This window comes from Leopardus geoffroyi, chromosome B4 (assembly GCF_018350155.1).
Source record: "Leopardus geoffroyi isolate Oge1 chromosome B4, O.geoffroyi_Oge1_pat1.0, whole genome shotgun sequence".
Classification (NCBI taxonomy): Eukaryota; Metazoa; Chordata; class Mammalia; order Carnivora; family Felidae; genus Leopardus; species Leopardus geoffroyi.
The window spans coordinates 59,762,884-59,789,538 of NC_059341.1; the positions used below are offsets into that span (position 1 = coordinate 59,762,884).

Here is a 26,655-nt window from a genome sequence, read left to right on the forward strand (position 1 = left end):
TTATGACTAATAAAGTATTATTAATTTCTTAATATAGTTATATAGCATAATATATTACATAGCTATAATAACATTAACAATTAAAATTAATTGATATATTAATGTAATTGTATTTTCTTAACGAGACTGTCTCCTTGGTACTAAAACTTAAAACTTTTCTATTTAAATTATAGTTTTTAGTGATTATTCTAATTAGAAAAAAAGTTTTACCTACTGGTTAAAGAACCTATCAATCTCCAACTATGCTGTCTGATTCATACTCCAGGCTACTGTTTATCTTTGAACCAACCCTTTAACCAATATTTAATTCAGTTGCTTCCTCAGAGATATTTGTCCTTTACTTGTTTAGTCTGTCACTAAATGGCAGCTGAATTGTCCATTTTGTTTTCATATCAGTCTTCACTGATTTGGTTATTTGTGTCCCACTTTGTTTAAAAAGGATTTAGGGCAACTCACAAAGATGCATACTATAAAAATGGTAAAAATTAATTTTAAAATAAAAATGAAGCAAAGAAATAAAAGTATCTTGGGCACAGTTTATACTATAGAATGTCTAAATTTTCTCAAAATTGATTTTAAAAACTTTTAATGTTTATTTACTTTTTGAGAGACAGAGACAGAGCGTGAGTGAGGGAGGGGTAGAGAGAGAGGGAGACACAGAATCAGAAGCAGCTCCAGGCTCTGAGTTGTCAGTACAGAGCCTAACACAGGGCTCAAACCCATGAACTGTGAGATATGACCTGAGCTGAAGTCAGACACTTAACTGACTGAGCCACCCAGGCACCCTATCAAAACTGATTTTAATCCATTGTTTTTCTGAAATGTAATTGATAAATGCTATCATGATTAATGTGGGTGGGTTTAATAATAAAATAATTTAGTAATTTTTCCCCATGATCAAAAGAATGCTTTATTGTGGAGAAAAGAAAAAATTGTTTCTGTGACAGTAAATCTACGTTCTCATGCTTTATAATCCTGAGTAGGGAGAGTATAAGAAGCAGAAATTAATCTATTCCACAGAATTCTACTTGTTTTCAAAGAACTTTCTGTGAAGTTCAATAGAATGACTTTTTAAAAACACTTATCTAGATAAGATGGATTCTATTCTTTTGTAATCCAGTATTGAGTTTGCGTCTATCATGCATAGAATTGTTTTTACAGCCTGTGATGCTCTGCAGAGCTATTACTAATCCACAGGCATTTTTGCTGAGGTGTTTGGTATGAAACAAAAATTACCGTGTTACTCTAATGTAGTAGAAAAGTGTATTATTCTAATAAATTATATTTAACTGCTTTTTAAACCAATTACGTGTCTTTGAACTTTTTTCCCAAAATTACATTTTAATTAATAAGCAGTCTCAGATTAATGTCTGAAGCAAAGAATTCAAAAAGCATTTTTTTCTCACATACTGTACAAGTTTTCAAGGTTAATTGTGTGTCACAAAATATATCCAAACTATGGCATAAAGAAAACAGTACTACCAAAGGCCAGACTATGCTTAATTATTCTTGGACCATTAACCACTATTCTATTGATAACCTGAGATATCTTAAATTTCACAAGCATGTATGACTTTGGTATATTTTTTCCTATGGGGACATAGTATTTAAGTGTCCTATAGTGATAAAACAATACAGATATTCTATAGTTGGTTATACAAAGAACATACTAGTTACTCAATAATCACAAACACGTTTTTGCAAAATATCAGTACCATGGAGATGATGGTGCAAAATACAAATATTCTGTATAATAATAAGGGTTTTGAACTATTGGCAGTGAAAATGGCAGTTGATTGAGATATTTTAAAATAGAGAACTGGAAAATGAGTGTCTGCTTCTGAAAGTGGCTTGTTAAGTGGAATCTGAGTGATCAGAGTCAGGGTGGGAGAGCTTGAGAGAAGAGGGTTTAATAGAGACTTCAATATCAACTGTACATGTAAAGCCACAGCTCTTCCTATCATTATTGAAAATACTCCTTATTCACTGAAATTCAAGAAGTCTGAAAAGATGCTTCAGTGGTTTGATCTGACCTATATGTTTTACTATAAATGCATTCCGAATAAATTTACCAGAATATCTTAAGTTTCTCATCATCACATGCTATTTTAATGAAATGTACGTTTCTGTGTGTTTAGTTCAAACTTAGGTGCATGATATCAGCAGCCTGCAGCATAGGAAGGAAACTTCCCATATCCTAGCAGAGCTAGTGACAAACATATGGTTTTGGGAAGTTTGGAAATTTTATGGCTGGAAAACTTCTGGAGTAGGAATTTTTCCATTGAGTTTGCTTCCCCTTGAGAAGATCCTTCCTCTTAAGATAGTCTGTAGCTTTATTGGCCAAGCTCATATATTTTTGTGATGATTTACTCATTTATTGTCACATATAAAACTTTTAAATATGGGGCACTTGGGTGGCTCTGTCAGTTAAGTGTCCACTTCTTCTCAGGGCATGACCTCACAGTTTGTGAGTTTGAGCCCCACATAGGGCTCTGTGCTGACAGCTCAGAGCATGGAGCCTGTTTCGGATTCTGTGTCTCCCTCTCTGCCTCTCCCTCCCTCTCCCTCTCCCTCTCCCTCTCCCTTTCCCCCTCTCTCTCTCCCCCTCTCTCCCCCTCTCTCCCCCTCTCTCCCCCTCTCTCCCTCTCTCTCTCTCCCTCTCTCTCTTTCTCCCTCACTCCCCCTCTCTCTCTCCCTCTCTCTCTCTCCCTCTCTCTCTCTCTTTCTCTCTCTCTCAAAAATAAACATTTTAAAAAAACTTTTGGGGTGTCTGAGTGGCTCAGTTGGATAAACCTACTTCAGCTCAGGTCATGATCTCGAGGTTTGTGGGTTTGAGCCTCACGTCAGGCTCTATGCTGACAGTGCTGAGCCTGCTTGGTATTCTTTCTCTCCCTCTCCCTCTGCCCCTCCCTCACTGGTGCTCACTCGCTCTCAAAATAAACATTAAAAAAATTTAAAAACTTTTAAATATCTTTTTGGAAAATTTGTGGAACTATGTTGTTGCTTAATTTTTCCTAAAAAGGAGTAGGAGAAATTTGAGTCATTAAATATAAAAACAATTCTATGTCCGTATGCAGTTAGGTTCTCAGCAGTTTTCTCAAACTCATCTAGTTTAAGGAACTTTGGAATGTTCATTCAAAACAAACTTCTTGCACTGTTTGGTGTAGAAACCCAAAGTCAAGTTGTAGGACTCATGGGGAAACTTCCGTGGCTTAATCAAAGGTTCCCTTGGGACACATGGATTTTTAGAAGGGAGGACAATAACAAAAAAGGATGTGGAAATTGCTACACTTGTGTGCAGCAAAGAACTTTGAACAAAATATTTCCGTGCAATTTTTATATCTTATTTACCTGTTCTTTATAGCCTAAGATATGTTTAAAGCCATAAAACCTCCAAATCTATTGAAAGTCAAAGGAGTTAGATAGATTTCATTAACATGTAAAATGCCCAGTTTTCCTTACCCTTCTATAGTTATTTAAAGTAGGATTAGTAATAGGAATATCAACTGAGAAATTCTGTTGATATTTGAAATGCCTGGGGTGCCAACATAATTAAACAGCATGTGTACACACTTTGGCCCTGTTCCAAAACCAGTGATTACGTGTCTAACATTAATCTTGTGTGTCTACAAAAGCTGTTAGGGTAAACATCTGGGATCTTTTACTACCTAACCTAAAGTATTACATAACCAGTTAAGGGAACTTCTTACCCACAGATGTACTACAGAGAGCAATTTATGTGTGTGAATTTATTTTAAAGCACACATGTGTTAGGAACTAAATACATTATATCACATACTTCAGCCATCCTTGGATTGTGACTTTTCTTCTAAGGCAAAAAGTAAGGACAGTGTTCTGCTCACTTTGGTAGCACATATACTGAAAAAATAAAAAGTAAGGACAGTGTAAATGTTGTTAATGAGTTCAGTTTGACCCCAGATAGTCTATAATGAGACTTAGGATCAATTGGAGATCAAATTCTTACCAAAATTATGTGGTTCAGCTTTTAAGCCATTACAGAATTTGTTGGAACTCCTTTGATCAAAAGAATCTGATACCTGCTCATGTAAATATTGAAACTCTAAGTAAAACTTGTGATCTTTTAGGTCACAACAGATACCAATTTGCTTATAGCATTTTTTATTTTTATAATAGAAAATGACAAGAACAGTGAACTATGCTATATCTTTTTATAGATTTCCACTACATTCCTCCTTCATGCATAGTAAGGTTATTATCTCACTCTTTCATCCTAAAAAGCACATTAAAATTTTCAAGAGAGTATACATGATTTATCTATGAAATTGACATTAATATAATTATCCAGGTTTTGTTTTAGAAAATTAATAACATGAAGTGCTATTGATTTTTTATGATAGACATAAGATGAAACTGAATAAAATCATCTTCATAGAAAGAAAGAAACTTATGGCCATGTGTGTGTTTAAGCATGTTTCTTTGTCCATGGAAAACTGTTTCTTTGCATTTAATATGCAAACCTGCCTGGTCCCTGTGGGCTTTCCCACCCTCTGGGTAAAGATTAAGAGTAAGGACTGGAGTCAGACTCAATTAAAATCCTTGTCTCATGTTATACTAGTTGTATTTAGTCCATTAACCTTTCAGAGCCTCTACTCATTTGTAAAATGAGGATGATATTCACATTTTGCATTATTTTTAGTTAGTATATGTGGCTGACATAGAGGAAGCTCGTGGCATCTGCTGATGTGTCTTTTCCACCACCATCTCATCAAACTGAGACCAGCTGATTCCTGGGGGCAGTGGGTAAGAAGGAGGAGGATGTTCTAAGTAGAGAAAACAGTACTTGGTGGGGCAGAGAGATATGACTACCTCACAAAAGGAAGTGTAGTTGAGGAACGGGCTGGACGGAGGTGGACAATGGTAGGAAGTTTATCCTAAAGTCAGTGAGGAACATTCATGGATTTAAGCAGAAGAGGCCCAGGGATATAGTATTGTTGAGTGGATAAATTAATGCAGAAATGAACTAGGTTGCTTTTGGATGGATTTAAACTGAGAAAAGAAGCTAAAATGAAGAGATTGTCATGATGTCTGCTGTTGAGACTGCTTATGGTTAAAGGAATGAAGTTATGGATGGTTATGGATTTCTTGAAAAAGAAATTTTAAGTGTATAAATAAGTTCTAGCCCAGGTGATATTATTCTTAGCCCCCTGTAAAGATAGGGAATGTCACTAGACCATACAACTTAATTATGCAAGAGTAAAACTAGCTAGGCAGTAATGCCCACAGAAGAGGGGTCAGTGCCTTAGTACAGCCTAGAGAAGAAGTTTATTAACCTTACCCCTAGAAGTTATAATTTTTATCAGTAGTATTGGGCAGTTGGGAAAATGTCCATTAAAATTTATAGGGAAATACTGGAGTAATCTTCATAAATCTCAAAAATAAGATATATTCCATAGCAGCTAATGCACATAGAAATTACAGGCACCTGGGTGCCTCAGTTGGTTAAGCGTCTGACTTCTGCTCAGATCATGATCTCATGGATCATGGGTTGGAGCCCCACGTCAGGCTCTATGCTGACAGCTCAGAGCCTGGATGGAGGCTGCTTCAGACTCTGTGTCTCCCTCTCTCTCTGCCCCTCTCCAACGCGTGTGTGTACGCGCACTCTCTCAAAAATAAATAAACATTTTAAAAAAAGGAAATTAAAACCAAAGGTTGCAATAAAAAGAAAATATCCAGAAAGGTAAAACAAACCAATTGGAAGAACTCTGCAGCTTATAAATCTGCTATATGGTATTTTTTAGTTAGATGGGCTTTAAAAACAATTAAGAATTAGTATCATAGATTTTAATACATAGATTATGTGGAAAAGATATAATAAATAATTTTGCTGTATTTGGACCTTATCCCAACCTTGTTTGGTTTTCTCCCTCTTCACCCCTGCATTTTGTAAGGAAGTAGGAAGCAGGAAGTTCTACAGTGTTCCCTTAATTGAAATATGGATAGTAAATGCTGGAGGATAAGGACTAAGAGTTACTTAGCCTGCCAGAAAAAAAAAAAAAAAGTTTTTTTTTCTAAGATGATTATTTGTTTGATCATTCCCACTTAAAAAAAAAAAAAGAGTTTTAATTTCAGAAATTAAGAGCGATAAAATCCTAGATAGGGCATGGGAGTATTTCACCTTGCCCCTGTGGACTCAGGGATTTTGACATATCTTCTCTCATCCCCATACCCCAGCCATTGCTATGACTCTTCCAGCTGACCAGTGTGTTCATGAAAGATATGTGTCCTGTTTCTCTGGTATTAGGGCTGGAGACCAAATGGAGAGTCCCTGACCTAGATGATCTATAGATCCTTTCAAGGGCTTTGGATCTATATCCTTTCAGATGCATGTAACTGCTACTAAAGAAGTACTGCGGGAAAGTAGATGGGAGATTATCCTAAAACAAAAAAGGGAAGAAGCAGTTGAGCCTGTGATAAAGCATGTAGATTTCAATGAGTTATACATATAGCTTTGAAGTACAGCAAACTAAACAGACTAGTTAAGAGATGCAGAATTCATTTTAGCCTAGCATTGTTTTCCCCAGAGTTTGTTAAATTCCCTTTTAATAGGCAGCAAAATAAAAAGGAAACAAAGACAAGAAACAATTTCAACGTCTCAAATTAAATAATATCAGTTATAAAATACTTTCCAGTGGATCGCTGCCAGTGCCCACTCCTTATCCTCTTTGGTATATGCTCTTATAAAAGTGAACTCTTTACAAATAAATTTAAAATTGTATATGTTATTTTGTATAATTTTTGTATTTTGTATACTTTTTGGAGGTTGTTTTAGAAATAGGGTAGAGATTAAAATGTTTTACTACCAGTATCCCATTTTATTCTGCCTTTTGTCAAAATCTTCATCCCATTTTTTAAAATTTTGTGACCAAATTGTATTTTATTAATAATTTTCTTGTTTGTTTTTGTTAGACTTTTAAGACTGAAAGTTTTATTAGACTTGTAACACTTGTAGTTTATTCAGATTAGCACTAAATTTAGGTAAGTGTTTTCAAAAGCAAATATATTTCATAGCATGGACTGCCTTTTTTATGGCTGATGGACCACCACGACTACTTCAGTGGACCCTTCTACATTGGAGGGGGGAGGTGTGTGCACACCTGTGTTCACATGCACACAAAGAGATTCACGAATGGGATGCAGGGGAAAGAGCTTCAGAGGGGTAGCAGGGTCCTGAAACCAAGAGTTGGTCCCTAAAGGTCACCACAACATGCTTGTTGCCCAAGAGTCAGAGTCTAAAGGAAAATAATGTTCCAGCCATCCGGAATGTGAAACAACTTAAAGTTTTTCTTAGAAAAAGAGAGAAGAGCAGATATGTATTAAACCAAGCTCAGCTCAATTCCGGGACTGAGCTTGAACAATGCCTATGATATATATATACTTAGGATCTCACCTCCTCTAAGTGTATTATTGTCTTTCTACCTTGTACATACCTCCATCATCAGTTATCATATCGGATGGTGATTGTAAACCTCTGGATTTGGCACACAGATTATATGTGGTGTATATGCTTTGGATGAACTAATACCACTGTAATAAAATATTTTGTTCTCTTTGTAATGTTTTCTCTGCTGTTTTATACCTATTTTTTAGAGTGAAAGTTTGTTTCAAGATCAAAGTCTCAAAAGAGAACATCTCAGCTGCTTTGGAAATACAACTGACTAGAAGTAAAAAAAAAAAAAAAAAAAAAAAAAAAAAAAAATACAGTAAAGACCACAAAGATAAATAAGCTGAAATAATGTGGTTTTGATAGTTTCCTAAAAGTATTTTACCTTCTCAATTATGAGCACCACAAATCCTGCATGCTTACTTGTTTGTTTTTATACTCTGCGTTTAGAACCCAAACTTCTGAGGCATGTTGGAAACCACAAAAATATAAAACTAGATATTTGGCTTTTAAGTGTATCTTCAATGTACACCTTCATCATTGTTACCCAGGGCACATTAGAAAAAAAGTCACTTGCATAACCTACTCGTTAACTCCCAAGATTAATTTGGGAAAATAATTTAAAATGCTTTATTCTTTAAAATTCTTGTTTAAAAAAAAAAAACACCGTTTAAAAAGGAGCATATTTAATTTGCTTCATTTCCAACCAGATATAATTAGTGGTTAGTGAAGCCTCAGCTCCCAGTGCACAAAACTAGGACATTGCTTTGTCTCTTGTTGGTTTTATTTAATTTGACTTTAGTGTCTTCACAATGAATTTATTGGCCTGATAAATTACTCCTTTGTTTTCAAAGACAAATCCTTCCTGTCACTCAGGTCTGTGTCAGTCCTTTCTACTTAGAGCTTTGTGGAACAGTCCCAGATGTTTATTCTTCCTACGTAATTGTAGGACTTTTTCTTTTTTTCCTAGAAAATGTTTATATTTTTCAAGTTTGTTTTTGAGTTGTCTTTTAAAATATACATATACATATATATATATAGACACATGTGTGTGTGTGTGTACATATATGTGTGTATATACATATTTAAATATCTATGTATGGAAATTAGAATATATTTATATATTCTACTGGCACTCACAATGTGAAGCATTAGAATCATAACTGGAAGGGATATCGTGGTTGTTCCTCATGATTGGGCAGGGAACTGATCCAAAGCTGTGGGTTTCATTGAGCCTCCTCTTATGAAATTTAACATACTGCTTGTGGTCAGGCTCAGAAGGTGAATTTTTTTTATCGTATTTTTTTAATTTACATCCAAGTTAGCATATGGTGCAACAGTGGTTTCAGGAGTAGATTCCTTAATGTCCCTTACCCATTTAGCCCATCCCCCTTCCCACCACCCCTCCAGTAACCCTGTGTTCTCCATATTTAAAATGACATATCAGATAAAGGGTTAGTATCCAAAATCTTAAAGAACTTATCAAACTCAACACCCAAAAAAACATAATACAGTGAAGAAATGGGCAAAAGACGTGAATAGACATTTCTCCAAAGGAGACATCCAGATGGCCAACTGACACATGAAAAATGCTCAACATCACTCATCATCAGGGAAATACAAATCAAAACCACAATAAGATACCACCTCACACCTGTCAGAATGGCTAACATTAATAACTCAGGCAACAACAGATGTTGGTGAGGATGAGGAGAAAGAGGATCTCTTTTGCACTGCTGGTGGGAATGCAAGCTGGTGCAGCCACTCTGGAAAACATTATGGAGGTTCCTCAAAAAATTAAAAATAGAACTCTACGACCTAGCAATTGCACTACTAGGTATTTATCTAAGGATACAGGTATGCTGTTTCAGAGGGACACATGCACGCCAATGTTTATAGCAGCACTATCAACAATAGCCAAAGTATGGGAAGAACCCAAATGTCCATCGATGGATGAATGGATAAAGAAGATGTGGTATATATATATATACAATGGAGTATTACTTGGCAACCAAAAAGAATGAAATCTTGCCATTTGCAACTACATGGATGGAACTAGAGGGTATTATGCTAAGCAAAATTAGTCAGAGAAAGACAAATATCAGGACTTAATTCATATGAGGACTTTAAGACACAACAGATGAACACAAGGAAAGGGAAGCAAAAATAATATAAAAACAGGGAGGGGGACAGAACATAAGAGACTCTTAAATAGGGAGAATCAGAAGGTGAGTTCTTAAGGTGACTTTCATGGCATCTCCAAAGAAATCATCATCAGAATTAGTTTTGTGAAGTAGATAAAACAATCTCCATTCCTTGGTTTTGCTTAGGCAGGTGGAAGGTGGCCTCTTTGTTTATCTGCTGCAGATAGTTCACTTATAATAAATCTGGGAGGCTGTTAGGGGTCTGAGTTGGTGTAGTCCTAATTTCAGTCTAGACTCTGTTGAGTCTGGGTGTGAGAGGACTGAAGATTAGAGACCTGAGTTCTTTACCTAACTCTTTTAACCTTAACTCTTGAACTGATCTACTAACCTCAACTATTTGGTGTTTTGTTTTGTTTTTGGTAGTGGGAGGGGGGGAGTATTATAAAATGATAGTATTATAGATTATAAATTATAGAGATATATTTAGAGAATATAGATTATATGGATTATAAAATGATAACTGCTTGCCTAACTTCATAAATTATCTAGCACTTGTCAATACATGATGTATTTAAAATTAAATCATTATTTCATTTTCTGGCCTTGCATCATCCTCATCCTCATGAGTATTTGATTCATTTGAACAGTAGCTTTTTGCTTTGATTTTGGTAATAATATCAATGTTTTTGCTTTTTAGTTGTTGAATCATAACTTTAAATATATTAGTGTTTTTGATTTTTAAAAAAGGAAATTAGGACATTGTTTAATCTCCTTAACATAGGATTTCTGGTTCAGTAGCTAGGCACAAATAATTGGTTCCTTGGATTTGAATTTAAAAAATGAAAAATTTCATTCTCTTAGTCATTCTGCCACTTCTAGGTAAATTTTGAGCAATGGAAAAACTTTCCAAAAGTTCAAATTATACTTCTATTAACGTTTCAGTTAACTAGCTATAGATACCTCTTAACTGTAAAAACTACTGTCCCATGCTACTCTGCTGAAACCTCCTGAATGCCCTTCTTCATTCCCTTTCTCTGCCCCTCCCCCCACCTCTGCAGGTTTTAGACATTAAATCTACTGGCTTTTTTTTTTTTTTTTAATTTTTTTTTCCAACGTTTATTTATTTTTGGGACAGAGAGAGGCAGAGCATGAACGGGGGAGGGGCAGAGAGAGAGGGAGACACAGAATCGGAAACAGGCTCCAGGCTCTGAGCCATCAGCCCAGAGCCCGACGCGGGGCTCGAACTCACGGACCGCGAGATCGTGACCTGGCTGAAGTCGGACGCTTAACCGACTGCGCCACCCAGGCGCCCCTAAATCTACTGGCTTTTAAATAGTAAATATGTTAGGCCTTGAATCCTTGATTCCTGTTTTATTAGTAAGGTAACTGCTCTTCATTATACTGAGACTTCTTATTTTCTGAGCACTGAATATATTTATATAGAACTAACATGAATTTAATATATTAATATTGGTCACATGTAGGTTTTAGTCTCTGAGATTTTTTTCATAGTCTAAAGTTTAATAATTTACTTAATCTTTTTCCCTGAATATGTTGCTTACCATCACATTAAAACACAAGTCATGAGTTTTTTGACATTTCTTAAATTTGTTTTCATATGTACAGCTTTTAGAGTATTTCATTGTTTAGTTTGTTCTTCAAAGGTCTATACTCTTTCACTTCTTTGGGAGCTCAGTTGGAGTAATATCATTATGGATTTGTAGAAATTTAGGCAATCATAAATGCATCGATTTCCTGGCTTTGACATTGGATGATTGTATAACTTAAACAGTTGTTATCAATGTAATGAGCCTGCACATTGTTCACAACATTAGCTGTTATAAAGGAAACGAATTCTGACTTCTAGTTTAAAATATAGTTAAGGAATTAGAAGGGGTGTGTGTGTGTGTGTGTGTGTGTGTGTGTGTGTGTGTGTGTCCATCCATGCACATGCACACACATGTATGTGTATGAATATGTTTGTATACACATATACATACATTAAAATACAAATTTGCAAATCTAGATCAGTCTTAACAATGGAAGTACAGGACAGCCTGATATAAATATGTACAATAATGCTAAGGAGATACTATTTAAGGGCATAGAGTATACTTGAGTGTGTTTTATGGCTTTATGTCACCTCTCTGATACTGTGATGTTGTTGGATCTGTCTTCTCAGTTCCAGATGCAGATTTCTAGTTTTGCTGAACAGCTCTACAGAAATATTGCTCTTACAAACTCAAAATATCCAAAACTTAAAAACTTTTTGTTTATGGCAAAATCATATTGAGAATATGAATTGCTAGTTATTGTAAATATTTTGGAACTTTTAGGGTCTAGTTTTAATAATAAAATGAAGTACATGTTTATTTAATTCTTTTCTTAAATAATATGGTTACAGAAAAGGTTAGTTTATCTTTTCTGCACCTAAATAAGCTAAACATAGCAATTTAAGAACTTGTTTACAGAGAATACAATGTATTTGAAAGAACACTTTGGAAAAGACCATATGTTGTGTTCACTCTGTGTATTCCCAAGCTTTGAAATGGAAAAGAATATTAGCCACAGGTCTATCTATGGGTCTATTTGTCTTCATAATCTTAGATAAGTTATTTAGATAGGTCATTTATAAACCGGAATCTGAAAATGGCTTGAGAAGTCCGTACTGTTTACTTTATCAATTCCTTTGTTTTGATTTCATTAAATTCCTTACATTCCTTTTATTAAAGCTCTCTGAGTGTGTAGGGTGGAGCATGTCTTTCTTTTTAACTGGAGACATTTGGCCTATTTTGATTAATCTGTTTTTAGGGAGGGAAAAGCTTTGCTTAAAGTGATAAGGTGTTGAGAAAGAGCCTTGTCAGCAGAATTTTATACTACATGATATTTTTTTCATTTCTAAACATTAGGCATTATTTGTGCAGTTATTTTTCTATCTACTCTTTTACTTGCACACTTCCTTTCACTGAGCATTTAAAAATTAATAGCCATAAAATTATTTCAATTAAATATTTAAGATCACATGGAAGCCACAAATTGTAGATTAGAACAGTAGTATTCCTTTCATAGGTATTACCTTGAGATATACAATATTTAGGAATTTTACAATGTAGTGTAATATTCATCGTAGCATCACTACTGGAGTAATCCTTGGCCATATTTTTTGACGCATTTCATTCCATTGGGTGATAGTTCTACAAGGGACTTTGCTAAGGTAACTGCTAGATTAGCAGTACTTGAGCTTTTCATTTTACTCTAAAAATATAGGAGTTGATGAAATGTAAACACATTGTAGAAATCAGATGTACTAATGAAATGTAAATAAATTTATTTAAACATAACAAAAACTTAAGTTTCCACTCCCCATCCCCACCCCTTGTTTAATTTGGAAAGTGTTTTGGGATTTTTAACAGTTAATTGCTTTAGTTGCTGTGCCTTACAGTTGAGCCATTTATATTAATTCATGTGCTCTAGGTTAGGTGTATAGCTTTCCTCATTCAGTCTGCCTACTGACTGACAGGTCACACCCATCCTCACCTAGCACCATTAGTTTCAGTAAAGGGCAGGGACTAGGCCTAAGCCCAATTCTTTAAATAGAATATTGTCAAGTAGAATACCACTTTAGTCAACATCAATGATCATATTTGTAATAAATACCATGCCTTTTGCCCCAATATGTCATAGCACACATCTCAAACTTAGCATCTGTCTTCTCCAATAATACTGAATGCCCCTCAAACAATGCAATACTTCATAGATTATTTGAACTCCAAAACTTCCCCAAATGAATGCAGAGCAGCACATAATACCTCTTTAAAGAGAATGGAAACTAAAGATAATGTAAGGAATAAAGTATGGTACTTTGGAACAATAGCATTATGGGTACACTGAATAACCTCAGTATTAAATTTTTGCTATGAAGGAAAATACCTATTACTTACTAAAATATAACCAAAACATGCACCTATTTTTGCATATCATCTAGGGATTTAATTATTTAATTGGCTTAGATTGTCTTCTACAAAAAGCAAAATTCTTCTTGACTCTTTTTTCTTATCTTTTTTTTTTTTTTTTGAGACAGCATGTGCACATGTGCATGCATGACTGGGGGAGGAGGAGAGGGACAGGGAGAGAAAAAACATACAGGCTCTGATAGCACAGAACCTGCTACAGGGCTGGATCTCATGAATTGTGAGATCATGACCTCAACTGAAGTCAATAGTCAGGTATTCAACAAACTGAGTCACCCAAGTGCCCCTCTTCTTGACTTTTAAAGATTATGGGAAAACTGTCTTTTCATATTGTTTACACTTTTTTATATATAAAGTTTATTTATTTTGAGAGAGCACAGGAGGAGCAGAGACAGGGAAAGAAAGAGATATGTGGGACTCAAACCCACGAACCGTGAGATCATGACCTGACCTGAAATCAAGAGTCGGAGGCTTAACCAACTGAGCCACTCAGGTACCCCTGTTCATACTTTTTAAATTTTTGAATTGAAATAGTCCACTTTAACAAAGATTCTTAGGGATCATGCATGTTTAGTTTTGCCAAGTACAATTTCAGGCTTCTGTAGTCTTAAAGCATTTAGTACTTCACCAACTGAGTAAGTATAGTAATGAAATTTTGGAAAACATTTGAACTGTTGCACTTTATATACTGTGTTAATTAAATCTTAAAATTGAATTTAGTGCAAATTTTATAGTCTGGCAACTACTTTGAGCCAGGAGTCAGGCACTCACATTTTCTTTAATTTTATATATTTATTTCATTAGTATTTCCTCCCAAAATTCTTTTATTTTGGCTTTCAAATGTTTACATTCTAATTTAGGTTAGAAATACTAATTTCCTGTACCTTCAGAGGAACATGTTTTGACATATAAATTTTGGCTATTTGAAGTCACCATTGTAACTGTAAGTCAAAACAATGTTCTGTTGAAAAGTTTATACTTATTTCATTGTAACTATAAAAATGGGCTTACTTGTCGGAATTGATGGGCTCAGTATTTATGAAAACATGAACGAGAAGTCTGTAGTGATCTTGGCTTCATGAATAAAAAATAAATTTGTTTTTATCCCCTATTAAGTAAAACATTGGGTTTTATCACAGAACGTCATTAATACTAAATTCAGGAAATAGATTCTTTATACCTGAATGATGACCATAAGGTCACAGCATAATTTTGTCACTCAAATGGATAAAAATCACTAATGAAGTAGCCAGTAGCTATTCAGATGTGGAGAAGAAAAGTGATTTTGCCTTGCAGTTTGTTGTAGTAGAAAGGATCTAGACTTTGGAGGTCTAATAACATTTGGATTTAGACCCAAGCCCTATTCCTGCTTCACTGAGACAAGGGAGGTGTCAGAGGAGCAGTTTCTGGTAGGAATCTCAGGGGTCATGTATTCCTTACTAAGTCTGATTATTATTAAATATTAGCTCCTTGCTTCTTCTCAGCTCTATGGCAATGATTAGGCTAAATATATCACTCAACTTAGTCGTATTGGAATTTATATGTCCCATGGTCACATCCACTTGATTACTTTCTCTCCTGAGCCAAGACTGGTGATTATAGAGTCCCGGAAAACTTTACTAATAACTTTATTTCATAAATATAAGTAACTTTTTAGTAGTTACAAGCATTATCAGAGTGGATCTTCTACTTACTGGCTGAGTAAGTCTGGGCAAGTTCCTAATTTCTCTATACCTCCATTTCTTCATTTGTATCATAATAATTCATATCATATAGAGATATAGATGGGTATTAAAAGGATTAAATATAACAGTTAACTTTTCATCTATCACAAAGTAAGAGCTAAGGTAGCTATTTATTATTATTCTTGTGTTATAACAAAGACATGTTTTTATTTGAAGGGTTGGTTTACAGTGAAGGTACTAAAGTGCATTTGCTCAAGGAGAAATATCACAAATCTGTTTGCACTCACATCTACATTTAAAATGTCACCAAGTTTTCAGGAGTTTTTTATTTGTCTGGGAAACTCCTTTTATCTCTCCTTGTATCCTAAAATGACAGCCTTGCTGGATAGAGTATTCTTGGCTGCATATTTTTCCCACTCAGCACAGTTGAATTCAGCACATGCCACTCCATTTTGGTCTGCCAAGTTTCTGTGGACAGATCTGCTGCTAAACTTATTTGTCTTCCCTTCTAAGTTAAGGGATTTCTTTTGTCCTGCTACTTTTAGGATTTTTTCCTTACCTGTATTTTGCAAATTTTACTAAGGTATGTCTTGGTGTTGGCCTGCTTTTGTTGATTTTGTTGAGTTCTCTGTGCCTCCTGGATTTGGATGTCTGTTTCCTTTCTCAGATTAGAGAAGTTTTCAGGTATAATTTGCTTAAATAAACCTTCTGCCTTTTTTTCCCTCTCTTCTTCTGGGACTCCTATCATACGAATGTTTATGGAGTCACTGAGTTCTCTAAGTCTGCATTTGGGGTCCAATATGTTTCTTTCCTTCTTTTTTTCAGCTTAATTATTTTCCATAATTTTGTCCTCTATATCACTTATTTGTTCCTCTGCTTCTTCCATCCTTGTGGTCATTACATCCAGTTGGTTTCATATCTTGGTTATAGCATTTTTTTTATTTTGGCCTGACTAGTTTTTAGTCTGTGATAAGGGACTCTCTGGTGTTCTGTGTTTTTCTCAAGCCCAGCTAGTATTCTTACAATCAATGCTTTAAATCCTGGATCAAGCATATTACTTATATGTGTTTCAATTAGACCCCTAGCTGTGACCTTTTCTTGTTCTTTTTTGGGGGGATAAATTCTTCCATCTTGGCATTTTGTCTAAGTTTCTGTCTTCCTTTTCTGTGTCTTAGGAAAGCCTGTTATGTTTCCTGCTCCTGAGAGTAATGGCTTTATAAAGAAGAGGCCATATACTGTCCAGGGCCTGGTGCTTTAGGAAGTGTCTCTGGTGTATGCTATGTGCACTCTGCTGCTGTGTTTTAGCTGCTGTTTCCCTCACATCACTCCTCTGCAGAGTTTCTCCTTACCTGTAGCAGGGAGTGTTTCAACCTTGTCCAGAGTGTGGCGAATTTTATCTAGGTGTAGTCTGGTCTGCTTGTTAAAAGAGACCTGATGCTATTTTATACTAGAGTTGAAGCTTTGCAGAACTCTAATTGTCAGTAGACTTGGTGCATGCAGGGGGTTGGAGGGGGAGGGTTGTGCTGGTCTTCTGTGGGTGGAGCCCGCTGCACTGGTTCTGACACACTTACCTGAGCAAAGCAGCACCTGCAGAGCATGGGGGTGGGGGAGGGCCTGGTGTTGGTAGTTTACACCGCCACTGTTGACACTGTGCTGATTACTGAAGTTAGTTTATGCTGAGGGCGGGGAGAGAGAAATGGTACCCACCAGCTCCTTTGTACCCATAGAGGCAATGCCACCTCTCTCAGATGTGCTCCGGGAAGGGGGAACTGTCTCTCCCAATGTGTCCCAGGAGATCTCAGATCACACTTCCATCTGCCTCTGGATTATCTGCCCTCCTTCTCCACAGGAGCACTGCAGTGTCCACTGGGCTCCACACCTGCCATACCGTAGACCTCTGCAACTCCAGTCTTTGGTTGTAAAAACTCATGAAAATCAGCCCTTCTTATTTTCCTAGTCAGTGGCTTTGGGGAAACATTCCTCCTTGTGTGATCCCCTGTGCACTCCTCTCTCTCTCTCACCTTTCTCTGTGACCAAGGATCCCTCCCTTCTGTAGCACCCACAATCCACTTCTTTTCCAAATCACATCTCTGCACCTCCTGACTTCCATGATTCCCCTCTTCTCTGTCTCTCTAGTTGTGCAGTTCTGTCCTTAGATCGCCTTCTTGGGCATTCAGAATGAATTGGTATTTATCTAGCTTAGTTCGAGGGACCAAAAAAGCTTCAGGTCCTCCTCCTCCTACTTAACTCCTCCTTTCCTTCAGTAATTTTTTTAGAAATACATTATAGCCTTGTTCACTGCAATGTTTTCTAATGATTATGAGTGAGAGCCATGAAATAGCACATATAGTAAAAGGCATGATTTAATTGATGCCAGAGTTTAGGGCTTTTACATTAAGAGTTTTGAGAGTGTGACCCCTCATCCCAGGCTGAGAGCTCTAACAGGAATTAAGCCATCACAGATCTTGACACTGCACACATGCCTCCAACTACCTCTAAAGGGCCTCAAAGTAGACTGGGATCCTAACAGAAGATATAATTACAAAACAGATGGCTTTTTATGTTTCTTTTTTATATTACTTCACCAAGAAATGGAACCCAGTGGTATTTTTTATATTTCTTAGGAGATTTTGTCCTAGTAAAACCAAGTTGCAAGGACCTCTACTGTTCCACCTTCCATAAACATTTAACAAAATTAGCAAGAACAGACAACACATATTTTTTTCATACTTCTGTTATATCAATGGTAACCACCATTTTATGGTCTATTTTGTTTATAATTATTTTTTTAAGTGTATATATCTATTTTGAGAGTGAGAAATAGAGCATGACCAGGGAAGGGGCAGAGAGAGGGAGAGAAAGGATCCCAAGCAGGCTCCATGCTATTAGTGCAGAACCCAGTGCAGGGCTCAAACTCCCAAACCGTGAGATCATGACCTGAGCCAAAACCAAAAGTCAGACGCTTAACTGACTGAGCCACCCAGTTGCCCCTGGTCTATTTTAACTAGAGTGTTTTATAGGAGCAACTCCTTCACATCTTCTATACTGGACATTTAATTTATTTCAGTATATGTAAATATATTTAATTTCAGTTTTCATACTAATATTATTCCAAATATTGCCTAACATCTATTCATGTGACCTTGATCAAATGATGTAATTGGCCAGGCCCCAGCCTTTTGTATTCAGATAAATGATTACACTAGTTAATGGCCAATGAGTTGCTAGCTCTGAAAGACAAGATATCTTATCCATTTGGTTTCAGTGAACTCTATGAAATGAGAGAAAATACCATCATGTGACTATCCCTCTCTGATTTCTCCAGTGCATGGAATCTACAGCTTCCTTGTTATAAGTTTTACCAAGTAGAGCCAAATGTATTTTGGGGTTTTGTTGGCTGTCTTGTGACTTGGGAAGAAGAATATGGCAAAGGTAGAATGGTAGAAAGGAAAGAATAAAAGAAGGTGCATGTGCTGACATTTTAGTGGCACTTGTGTGGAATGGTGACATTCCAGTTAAAGTTCACTCAGGGCTACTACCACTAGAGAGACTGAGACAACCATAAATTGGCTTACAATGATGGCTATAGGGGCCATTGGAGGACTTGAACTGGATTGTTTCTGTGTGTTGGTCTAAGTTCATCTCCATCACTATTATGATATTCCTACATACCTACCAAGTGGTCATTGTCTCATGCCACCACAGTAGCTCCCTAGCATCTTCTCTTGTGATCCTTTTCAGGCTGTGATGTTCCAAGTTAAATTCCCAAGCAAAACACTTGATTTAGTAGTGTTCTGTCAACCAGAAGTCAAAGAAGAATTCAGTCTAATAAACATGGCCTTGTGTTTCATGGATTATTAGAATGATTTTACAAATGGTAACCATTTTGTAGGGAATAGGCAAGAAATGACTTTCTGGTAGTGTGAGTATGTTAGACTGGTAGAAGGAATTATTATCCTGAAGCAGAGCTTGCTTTTGTGACTAACCTTAATTACTAGAAACACATCTCTTTATTTTCTAAAATGGGCAATTACAAAGATTTTGCTTCCTCTCCAAGTTATAATTCTTACATAGAAATCCTGTGTTCCTGCTTAGAGTTTTAATTAACAGATCAAAGTTTACCCAAATTCTTAGTTCAGAAATAAGGTTGGTGAAGTATTATACTCCCAAAAGTTTCTTGATACTCTTTTATGAACATTTGCTTAACATCTCTGGGTATAGGAGATACCAAAGTCATAGATTATCAGTTTAACATTATATATGATTTAGAAAAATATAATTGCCAATAAGCTTTCTGGAGGTGGGTTTGGAATAGGAAACTCAACTGAAGGTAATGGCTCTTATACCACTAAATTTGATGCTAAATAAAAAACTAAAGTTACTAGCTATATTTATTTTAAAAGTTTGTTTTTTAAGAAAATAAAAAGTAGTTCTTAATAGCAAAATCAATATTTCTGTTTCAGTAATTTTAACTTGATTTGTATCTTGCTTATACCAGATGCAGTTGAAATTTCCTAAAATGGATGCTAATCCCAATTATCATTTCTAATCTCTATCTAAAAACTTTGAGAATGTTGGCTGCTCTTAAGTATATGGTATAATAACCTAAAATGTCTTTATTTTTAGATGCTCTTATTAAAATAATAGTATTTCTGAAACTTTTCTTTTATATTAATAAGTATAATAACTTACAATATTATAGTAAAAAAGTTTCTAACTTCTGAAAGCTATATTTATTTCCATAACTAACTTTTGTTGAATTCATACTTTGTGCCAAGCCCTGCGCTAAGTCCATTTTAAAAAGACATGTCATTTCTCACAAATGCCTCTTGAAAAGTTATGCATCTTGACTTAAGTCACACAGTAAGTAATTGACTCAGGATTTGAACCTTGGTGCATGCTGTTTCCACTAATCAGTGTTACCTTGGGGGGAAAAATGGCTTTTTCCAAAAAGTAGTTTTTAATGGTGTGAACTTAAAAAAAAAAAAAAATGCCAGAAATCTCTGAAGCTTTGCTTTGTATTTAAGGAAAGAGTTAAAAATTATCACAAATATGCAGACATATTTATTTGGACTCATATTTATTTTGCCAGACAAGTAAATCTGGATATAATTTTCAAAAGCTGAGGGAATAATTTGTTAGTGCTGAAAATGAACCTAATCATGAGACACTCGCTTTGCTGACTTGTGTATTTATTTGTCATAGGTTCTCTGAATTAAAACTGTAGTTTCTTAACATGATTTAGTTGGTTTACTCTTTACTTTCTCCTAAAATGGACAGTATGCACATGTTGTCTGATCCTTGCTTACTGACAAAAATAAATTTCTAGGTGAGGATAGATGAGATTTCTTAGTGTAACTTAGGACATTTTAAAAACATTTATTTTGGGGCGCCTAGGTGGCTCAGTCGGTTAAGCGTCCGATTTCAGCTCAGGTCACGATCTCGCGGTCTGTGAGTTCGAGCCCCGCGTCGGGCTCTGAGCTGATGGCTCAGAGCCTGGAGCCTGCTTCCAATTCTGTGTCTCCCTCTCTCTCTGCCCCTCCCTTGTTCATGCTCTGTCTCTCTCTGTCTTAAAAATAAATAAACGTTAAAAAAAAAAATTAAAAAAAAAAAACATTTATTTGAATACATTGAATCCTTCTAGAGAGGCCTGCCTTATTCATGCTTTAGTTTCTTCATTCATCCCAATTTTGAATATATGCCCCTATTCCTAGGTTTGTGACCTTGAGAGAATTATTTAAACTGAGATACACTTAAAATGAGACTAATGGTACCTAACTCACTTGTATTGTGAGGAATAAATGAGAAACAATACACTGTGTTTACCAGATGGTAGGTACTCAGGCCATTCCTTGCCATAGTTGCAGAACGGTCACTTGAACATGTTAAATCTGGAAAATGTTAAATCACTGCATGTGTTTAAATGTTGTGACCTGAGGATAATGAATAGTAGAAGGAAGAGCATGGGTTTGCTGAATGTAATAATTAATATGCAAATATTGCTTATCATTGTGAATTTTTAAAAATGTAATATCAAAGAAAAAATCCTATGACTTTTCTAAAAAGAAAAATATAAAACCTATCTTTAGAAGAGATGGCTTAATCATGGCAATTAAGACTTTTCATATAAGAGAAAGAGAAAAGCTATTAAATTTTCTCATTTGTTCTATATTATTCCTACAATATAGTTGTATCCGTCACCACTTCTGGGTGTTTCAAAATACATTAAAAGGCTAACAGAAATCTCATTTTACATACAGCATATCTTCAAAAGTTGGTAATTTTGTATCCTGTAGTTCAGTGGGATATTTTATAGGCATTATGCCTCTTTTCCACTCTCTCACCCTCCATGCTGAGTCACTGAGTACTAGTTTAACAAAGTTTAACCAGTCTCTCTACTGTGGGATATCTTGCCGCACATTGTCTCCCACACTGTATTTTGAAATGTTTCCCAAAATTGTTAAATTGGGGAACCTTATTTCCTTATGGTGCGTGCACAGGACTATTGTTCTCAATATATCATTTGGGAAGGATCTTATTGATACCACTAAGGTCATCTTCCTCAGTGCCCACTTTTAACATTTTGTACCTTTTATGACAGCCTACTCTCTGTGACACCATTTCCAAAACTGTGTTATAGCAAAATAATGGGTTTTCTGAAAGCAACTGAACATTTAACTATATTTCCAAAATACAGAACCAGAGTGTTATAAAACATGCATCACCTGAACACTGCAGTTCAGGGGCAGATAACCTATGACTGGCATCTGATGCAATTTTCCAGAACCTGTTACCTGTACCTACCAAAATCTGTTTTCTTACTCACCGCCTTCCTTCCCAATCTGTTTTCACTCTTCTCCTTCTCCACCCACATTGTGCTTCATCCTCTCATGTTATCCAGGTTGTTTTTATTTTTTTTAAACTTACGTTACTTTCCCATCACCCACAGGCAATATGTACCTATTTTTTTCCTTACCTCAAAACCATTTGAGCATTAAAAAGTTAATCCTTTTTTAGTTTGTAGCAGTTGTTCTACATAACTTCATAATTCCCACATCAAATCAGTTTTAGAATAAAGTCCCTTTAGTTTTTATTTTTTCACTAGTTTTCTATACAAAAGAGAATTTGGGTATCTTATTATTGATTCCAATAAGTATTATTCAGGATATACCATGTTCATTGTGCAGAATCTCTTTCTGTATGATGCCAAAAAAACTAGTGCGTAGCATTAGTATTTTATTTAAAGTAGCTAGTTTGATTGTAAAGATTTTATTATAACTCATTTTATCTGTATGATGTTTCTATAAAGAATGCTTTAATATGCAGTAACCAAAAACTGGACATGAAAGAAATGATAAAATTGGCAATAAGCTTGCTTGTATGTTTGTGTCTAGTGTCCAGGAGTAAGGGAATTTGCTCAGTAGCTCAATGGTAGCCATCACAAGGAACTTACACCATTTTTAAAAATGCAGTCACCACTTATTTGTGAGAGCCTTTGGTCACAACAGTTTTGTCCGCTGATCAAGACATCACCTTATTTTGTGTGTTTTTCTCTTGAAAGATACCTTATTTGATATTTATTGTTGATTCATTAACATTGAGCTCACAACCAATAGCACTATAACTCACACCCAAACCAAACCTATCTAATAACATATTTTCTTCGTAAGTCGCATCACAACCTTCTTGCATCTAGGAACACTAGATAGTGTCTGCACTGTGTTTGGGAGCCATTTTCAGCAATGAAATCGCCAACAAAGACCATAAAAATGCCAAAACATGGCACTAAAAACACTGAGAAAAGATAACTTATTGACGTTATGAAAGCTGAAACAAGAAGGCAGAGTATTGCCTCTCTGCATTTTCCACTGCTGTATACATGTCTGTGAATGACTGTGAAAGTGCCATAAATATTGATTTTGGGGTTACAAATTTAGTGAGTGGATGAATTCACAAATAAGGAACCCACAAATAATGAGGATTGACTGAAATTGCTTTATTAACGTACTGGTCTTGGAGGAATATGTCTCCACAAATGCAGATGCTTAATTCCAATAGGCTTTCAAGACAGTAAATGGTTTTTAACTAAAGAACACTTTGTTCCCAGTAGCTTGTTACTGAATAAACCTAGTTCTTCATTATAAAAATTAAAATCATGGTTTGAATATAGAAACCTTATAGTGGAAACCATAACTGAACTATAATATAAGAATACTTTTGCAGTAGAACCTTACTTCTACCTACATCATTGTTTCCATGGAAAAATGTATTCCAAATTCCAGCTCAGATATCAAAGCCCTTTAGCTTCTCGAGTCCTTAGTTCCAAGGATGACCAATCTACGACACACACCTACAGTGTAGGACTTTATTTTCCTTCTAGTATAGTTCTGGGACTGGGAACAGAGCCATAGGAATTAGACTCTGGAGGATAGAACAGGGTTGCAGATCCTAGAAGGGAGTACCTAAGGGCTTAGAGAGGGACAGATTCTACAGATGACTTCCATGAATAACACCATGATTTTTAGGGAAACTAGGGATGATTGTTAGTACAGCCCAAACTGGACAGAAGCCATATTCTAAAAACAATAGCCCTGTTAGAAATAAAATTTTGGGCCACATGATCTATTAAGGCATTTTTTTTACCCTCCTTAAGGATTTAAGTTTGAAAGAGAATATTAGTAGTGTAAAAAATGCAGATGTTGGTCTTTGATAACCCGTGGTAGGAAGTTTCTGATCAAGAGGATAAATACCTGCAAGTTTATATAAACTAAGCAGTATTATTTATGCTCAGTGTTTTCCCACAATGTTACTATACTCTGTAATATTTAGTAGATGTACATGTGTTCTTTGTTCATTTGTATTCTCTTAATGATTAAAAGTTTGAGGTAAACAATGATAATTCAAGATCGGAAAATATGTGGTAGTGTACTAAAACCTTTGTAGAACTTAAAAATGAACCTCATAAGTTTCTTTTAAATGACAGGTTTCTTTGGGGGGGAGGAGGCCTTTAATGAGATCTGCTGTCTTCCTTGCAAGGTTCCCCAAGTGTAAGATATTTTAATGAAAAATAATGGACTAGGTATTAAATAGATTTTAATTCAGTTTAGTTTTTTAAATTCAGCTTTTTATTTAATAAAGTAATTTAATTTTTTATATTAATTTAATACAATATCTTAATGTTGGGCCAATTTTTTAATCTTAACTATATTCCAAGAAAGAATAATACGTATTCTATTTTTAATAAGTAGAGCGTCTGGCAGAAAACGAAAAATATCTTGTTTTAAAGTCAGAATTCTTTTTCCTTTCATCAAATGGTCTTTAAATTGACTGGGGACAGTAGCATATTTGAAATTCTCATTTGAAATTTCAGCTATACATCAGCCTATTAAATGCTCAGAGTGGTCTAACTGTAAAGAAACTTGTTTAACTTTATTTGTAGAATTTCTTACATTTCTCTGGCTTTGGAGCCCTTTTCTCCCCCCAGAAACTTCACCATTTCATGAGATTTCATAACTAAGGAACACAGTTATGGCAATTTAGCTTGTCAGAGGCAAATAGCCCTTTATCTGGGTGTAGAGAGGGTTGATGAAACCACCTCTGTACTGCAGCGTAGGCAGAGGGAGCTGAAGTAACACGCTGGGAAACTGTCAGTCCTTTCCCTTGTTTTCAGGATGACAAAAAGTATTTTTGCACCTTCCCTGGAGAAAGCAAATAAGCTTATTTGCCTTCACTCACATATGTTCTGACTCATCTACCCAGGTGGCCTATAACTATCTTAGGTCCTTTAAGAAAATGCATAAGGACTGTGTTACTGTGCATAAGGACTGTGTTACTGTTTGTAACAAATGCTGTTTTACTAGAAAAGTTTTTAGTGTTTTTTTTTTTAACGTTTTATTTATTTTTGAGACAGAGAGAGACAGAGCATGAATGGGGGAGGGGCAGAGAGAGAGGGAGACACAGAATCTGAAACAGGCTCCAGGCTCCGAGCCGTGAGCCCAGAGCCCGACGCGGGGCTCGAACTCACGGACCGCGAGATCGTGACCCGAGCCGAAGTTGGCCGCCCAACCGACTGAGCCACACAGGCGCCCCTAGTGTTTTTTTTTAAATAAGCTTTTTTTTTTTTTTTAATTTTTTTTTTTCAACGTTTATTTATTTTTGGGGGGACAGAGAGAGACAGAGCATGAACGGGGGAGGGGCAGAGAGAGACGGAGACACAGAATCGGAAACAGGCTCCAGGCTCTGAGCCATCAGCCCAGAGCCCGACGCGGGGCTCGAACTCACGGACCGTGAGATCGTGACCTGGCTGAAGTCGGACGCTTAACCGACTGCGCCACCCAGGCGCCCCTTAAATAAGCTTTTCAATAAGTCATTCATGCTGAAACACTAGTTCCATTGTCAACCTTTAAATAAATTTAAATATTGTTTTAATTAAATCAATGTTTATTACATCTCATAAACTTTAATATTCTTTTCAAAGAAACCAACAAAAAACAGGAAGATCATAGGACAATGAACAAATCATAGATTGATTAAAGATTTAACACAGGAAGAACTGGGATTTTAAAACCCTACAGGAAAAAGAATTGTGTGCAATTGATTTTTAGCAAGCTAATAACATTCTAATCAATACAAGAAATCAAGACATTTGGTTTGATTGTAGGAGAGTGTGAAAATTTCTGCATGGCATATGAATAAATGCAGCTAAACAAACAAAAAAAAAAACAATGAGGAAACACCACAAATACAACAAAAATTGAGATTTATATTATTAGAATAACTTGTAATTTAAGAATATTATCAAACCCCAGTGAAATAAATAAGAAAAAGTCAAGCAGTTCATATATGGGGAAGTTGCCAGCCTTAAGTAAAAGAATTAATTTCCATCAACTAATATTTTCTGCACACCTATGCATTATACTATGGTTAGTGTTAGAATTTCTGTGGTAAAAGCAACACTCTCAGTCCTTTTGGGAAGAGAGGGAGGCAAGGTTCACATGAAACAAAGGAATACAGTGGAGTTCTGAAGATACATTTACAAATGCCGGCAAGGCTGTGGAAACTGGTTCAGTTATTATTCAAAAAATGACAAACATCTTTTTTTAACCTCAGAAATGATCCTAATGAGGTATTTTTTTTTAAATAGCTTATGTGTTTTTAATAAATTGCTTCTATGTTGAGCAATAGGGCTTGGTCCAGTAAGTAGGATTTCTTTACCCAAAGAAGAGTTACTTTATGATTAAAATTACAATTATATGGGGCATGTGAGTGGCTCAATCCGTTTAGCATCCAACTCTTGATCTTGGCTCAGGTCATGATCTCACGGTTCATGGGATCAAGTCCATGTCAGGCTCTGCACTGACAGCATGGAGCATTCTTGGAATTCTCTCTCGCTCTCTCTGCCCCTCCCCTACTTGATCGCTCGCTCTCTCAAA

At 35.7% G+C, this 26,655-nt stretch overlaps 1 protein-coding gene across 2 annotated transcripts in view; it reads left to right on the forward strand.

Annotated features, from left to right (window-relative positions):
- Positions 1 to 26,655, forward strand: part of RASSF8 (Ras association domain family member 8) — an 89,180-nt gene that overhangs the window by 44,020 nt on the left and 18,505 nt on the right. The window contains exon 1 of one of the 2 annotated variants that reach the window (XM_045465485.1): positions 23,487 to 23,580. The exons of the other annotated variant lie outside the window; for it this stretch is intronic. The gene's annotated coding sequence lies outside the window, so the exon portion shown is untranslated. Of the gene's footprint in view, positions 1 to 23,486; positions 23,581 to 26,655 lie in introns of those variants that run through there. 2 annotated transcript variants of the gene reach the window in all.